General features: G+C 45.4%; 1 pseudogene; it reads left to right on the forward strand.

The window, feature by feature from the left end:
* Positions 1-1,344: 1,344 nt before the first annotated feature.
* LOC102432862 lies at positions 1,345-2,728 on the forward strand (annotated as a pseudogene).
* Positions 2,729-5,123: the final 2,395 nt, after the last annotated feature.

The raw sequence follows: 5,123 nt of genomic DNA on the forward strand, positions 1-5,123 counted from the left end.
ATCAAAGCCATCCCTGCTGGCATAGAATAAACAAAAGGTATTTTCCACTATAGAAATACGCTTTTCTTATTTTGCAATAGATACATTGAGATATATTAGCTGCTTCATCCTTCAAATAATTTGAAAATCTTATTCTTTTCATACATAATGTGAAATGTCTTAAGGAATTGAACACTTTCAATTTGAATGGGTAAATCTTTTAAGGAAAACATGCACACAGAGGATAGTTTTTTGCCATCCCTTACAGATTTCCTGTCCTTTTTTGGATGTTGAGAAAACGAAAAATGTTAGCTTATTTGTTTTCAGCAATTACAAAGCTTTGAAGTTGTATTTTCTCTTTTAATTATAATGACTTATTGAGATTTCTGAGACAGATTTTTTTCCCTACCATCCAAACTTTAGTTCTTATTTTCTACCCATTCTTCTGCTAATTCTCCCTTACATTATTTCATGCTAGTACTTGTTCAACTTTTAAAGGCTACCTTTAGTTTAAGGATGTATACAATATGATGACAAGAGAGTTTTGAGGGTTGGTGGAGTCATGCAACTTATTCTTTTAGTAAACATGTAGAAAAACATTGGGGCACATTCAGATGTACACAAAAGGAGTTCTAATATTTTATGTATTTGGTAAATAGGAGAATGCTGGAAATGCATAGCAATGGTAGTCCCAGTTGGAGTGACCTTCCCTTACAACTACATTGGCTTTAGAGACAGTCTGTTGGCATGGCCCCCGAGAACCTCACTTACCCCACGACTGCAAAACCCTGAGCTCCAGTGTTTTCATCAGGGTCATTGTGATTCAAGGACGTAAGAAATGGAGGTACGGCCATAAAAATCACTTCTGTATATATTAATAGATCTGACTACAGCAAAAAGAGCTGGATATTAAGTAATTTTTCATTTGTATCAGAGAGACGAATATTTTATTTTGAACAAAGGTAGGGAGTTAGTATGTTAGGAGATTGACAGAGACAGCCAATATGATCTATCATTTTGTTTGGATATAAATCATAGATTGCCAATAATAGATTTTTATCATTTCTTGGGGTAAAATTTATCCTCTTGGCAATGTTTTCATCAGGGCTTTCAGCAGACACGCTCTTCTTCACTTGCTTTCCCAGTATACTCCTGGTTCAGTGACTTAATCACATAATACAGATTATTTAAATTAGTAAGAATTATCAAGGAGTGAGCAATTTTGATATTTTCTCCTAGTGCTTGAAATAATGCACAAAATTCCTCCTCTGTTTTAAATGGAAGATGTGGCTTCTTTGAAACGGGTTTGCCAGTTTGCCATCAGAACACAGGTGTTGTGAAAACCACTACTAAATCAAACCCCAAATGGGAAAGGAAAAGAATCACATCGATATCGTCGTCATTGGACACGTAGATTTTGGCATCTACCACTCCTGGCCATCTGATCTACAAATGTGGTGGGATCCACTGAAAAATTTGAGAAGGAGGCTGATGAGATGGGGAAGGGCTCCTTCAAGAATGCCTGGATCTTGGAAAACTGAAAACTGAATGTGAGTGTGGTATCACCATTGATATCTCCCTGTGGAAATTCAAGACCAGCAGGCATTATGTCACCATCATTGGTGCCCCAGCACACACAGACTTCATCAACAACATGAAGCACATGTTCATCAGGCACATCGCAGGCTGACTGTGCTGTCCTGATTGTTGCTGCTGGTGTCGGTGAATTTGAAGCAGGTATCTCCAAGAATGGACAGACCTGTGAGCATGCCCTTCTGGCTTACACACTGGGTGTGAAATTGCTGATTGTGGGTGTTAACAAAATGGATTCCACTGAGCCGCCCTACAGCCAGAAAAGATATAAGGAAATTGTTAAAGGAGTCAGCACCTACATTAAGAAAATTGGCTACAACCCTGACACAGTAGCATTTGTGCCAATTTCTGGTTGGAATGGTGACAACATGCTGGAGCCAAGTGCTAATATGTCTTGGTTCAAGGGATGGAAAGTCACCCGTAAAGGTGGCAGTGCCAGTGGAACCACGCTGCTGGAGCTCTGGATTGCATCCTGCCACCAACTGGTCTAATTGACAAGCCCCTGCATCTGCCCCTCCAGGATGTCTACAAAATTGGTGGTGTTGGTACTGTCCCTGTGGGCTAAGTGGAGACTGGTGTTCTCAAGCCCGGCCTGGTGATCACCTTTGCTCCAGTCAACGTTACAACTGAAGTAAAGTCAGTTGAAACGCACCAGGAAGCTTTGAGTGAAGCTCTTCCTGGGGACCATGTGGGCTTAAGTGTGAAGAAGGGGTCTATCGAAGATATTCCCCATGGCAATGTGGCTGGTGACAGCAAAAATGACCCACCAGGGGAAGGAGCTGGCTTCACAGCTCAGGTGATTATCCTGAGCCGCCCAGGCCAGATCAGTGCTGGCTATGCACCTGTGCTGGATGGTCACACAGCTCACATCGCTTGCCAATTTGCTGAGCTGAAGGAGAAGACTGATTGTCCTTCTGGGAAAAAGTTGGAAGATGGTCCGTAGTTTTTGAAATCTGGTGATGCTGCCATCGTCAATATGGCTCCTGGCAAGCCCACGTGTGTTGGGAGCTTCTCTGACTGCCCTCCTCAGGGCCATTTTGCTGTTCGTGACATGAGACAGACAGTTGCTGTGGGTGTCATCAAAGCCGTGGACAAGAAGGCAGCTGGAGCTGGCAAAGTCACCAAGTCGGCCCAGAAAGCTAAGAAGGCTAAATGAATATTATTCCCTACACCTGCCACCCCAGTCTTACTCAGTGGTGGAAGAATGGTCTCAAAACTGTGTGTCTCAATTGGCTATTTAAGTTTAATAGTGAAAGGCTGGTTAATGATTACAATGCATCGTAAAGTCTTCAGAAGGAAAAGAGAATGTTTTGTGGACCATTTGGTTCTTTTGTGTGTGTGGCAGTTTTTAAGTTATTAGTTTTTAAAATCAGTACTTTTTAATGGAAACAACATGACCAAAAGTCTGTCACAGAATTGAAGACCCATTAAAATAACAAAGTTTAATGAGAAAAAAACAACCTCAAAAACAAAACAAACAAAATAAAGGGAATATGTCGATACTGAATTGAACAACTTACCTGGATGATATGAGATGACACTCAGTCAATAGTGAATTTTTAAAAAATGATTTAAAAAATAGTCAATAAATATTTTTTGAAAATAGGGATTTTTTTTGGGGGGATAACATTTTTATTAGATGTAACTTTTCTTCCTTTTTGGTAATAGTTGGAAAAATCAGATCAATGTGGAAACATATACAAGCAGATTTAAACAATTAACAAAGTTCAGACTACCTCTGAATGCTTGCCTAGGCCAGAGTATGCCAGCATTAGGCACTGTCAGAAAAGATTGCTCCTCTGGAGGAGTTGAGGAGGTGGTGAGATGGGGAGACAGATGCATGAACAATCTATATATCCTATATAATAAAGAGGTAATATGCAAATTAACCCTCATGCCCTCACCAGGCCAGCAGGGGGGTTAGTGAGGAACGACCAAACGACTGAACAAGCAGGCTGTGTGGGGGCGACCAGGCTGGTGGGGGCGCTATGAGGGGTGACCAGGCCAATAGGGGGAGTAGTTGGGGGCAACCAGGCCAGCAGGGGGGCGAACAGGGGCGACCAGGCCGGTGGGGGGGTCAGTTAGGAGCAACCAGGCCATCAGGGAGGGGGCAGTTGGGGGCAACCTGGCCAGCACAGGGGGCAGTTAGGGGCGATCAGGCTGGCACACAGAGATAGTGAGGGATGATCAGGCCGACGGGGGGGCTAGTTAGGGGCAACCAGGTAGGCAGGCAGGTGAGTGATTAGGAGCCAGTGGTCCAGGATTGTGAGAGAGATGTCTGATTGCCGGTTTAGGCCCGATCACAGGCAGTCGGACATCCCCCGAGGGGTCCCGGATTGGAGAGGGTGCATGTTGGGCTGAGGGGACCCGTCCCCCCATGAACGAATTTTGTGCACCAGGCCTCTAGTTTCTCTCTCTCTCTATATATAAAAGCTAATATGCAAATTAGCCAGGACTCCATAACAGTCACAACTGGCTCAGGAGGAGGCTACACGCTCAGGGGAGCCTGCCCCCGACCCCAGCAGCCGCCATGCAGGCCCAAAGCGAAGACACAACACTCAGGGGGGCCTGCCCCCGCTGGGAGATAGCACGCCAGCAGTCCTGCCTCTGTGTGTGAGTTGCAGAGGAAACACCATTTCTTACCGCTCATTTGCTAAGCTCCCTATACGTCACTCACAGTGTTCTTGGTAACTTGGGTAATAAGAATCCAAGGGTTTTTCCACCTCACTCCTGGAGGAAAAAATGAAGGTGGATAGAGCCTCAGCCTGTGGACCTCAGAGTCCGGGTTCGATTCTGATCAAGGGCATGTACCTAGGTTGCAGGCTCCTCCCTGGCTGGGGCCCAGGTCAGGGCTCATGCAGGAGGCAAGCAATTGAAGTGTCCCTCTCACATTGATGTTTCTCTCTGTCTTTCCTTCTCTCTTCCACGCTCTCTAAAAATCAAGGGGAAAATATCCTCAGGTGAGGATAAAAGACAAAAAGAAAGAACCATCCTATGAAAGAGACATCTTGAAAATGCCTAAAAAAAGTTGTCATTTTTTCGTGGTGAAGGGACTGAAGTCCGTGTTGATGTAAACATGTTGGTGGCTGCAGCGGCTGGCAGTGGCAGCAGCAGTGGGGTGATGGGGGTGGCACCTTCCCCTGATCAGCCGGTCGCCTCCTGCAGAGGGAGGACAGACTGTGGCTGACATGAGACACATGTCCCTGTGGGGAGCGGGCCTAAGCCGTCAGTAGGACATTCCCTGAGGGCTCCAGGACTGTGAGAGGGTACAAGCTGGGCTGAGGGGACCCCCCCATGCACAAATTTTGTGCACCGGGCCTCTAGTATATATATAAAAGGCTAATATGCTAAGTGTTCCTCCACCTGCCTGACCGGTTGCTATGACACGTACTGACCACCAGGGGCCAGATGCTCAACGCAGGAGCTGTCAAGCTGCAATGACTTGGCAGTGATGGTTCTCGGGTGACACACCCCAAAACTGGAGAGGAGAGAGCCTGATTCCTTGTGGGGCCATGCAATTCCACCTTCGGCTGTGGGTTATGTTGTTGCTG

Source organism: Myotis lucifugus, unplaced genomic scaffold, assembly GCF_000147115.1.
Source record: "Myotis lucifugus unplaced genomic scaffold, Myoluc2.0 scaffold_163, whole genome shotgun sequence".
In the NCBI taxonomy this organism is placed as follows: Eukaryota; Metazoa; Chordata; class Mammalia; order Chiroptera; family Vespertilionidae; genus Myotis; species Myotis lucifugus.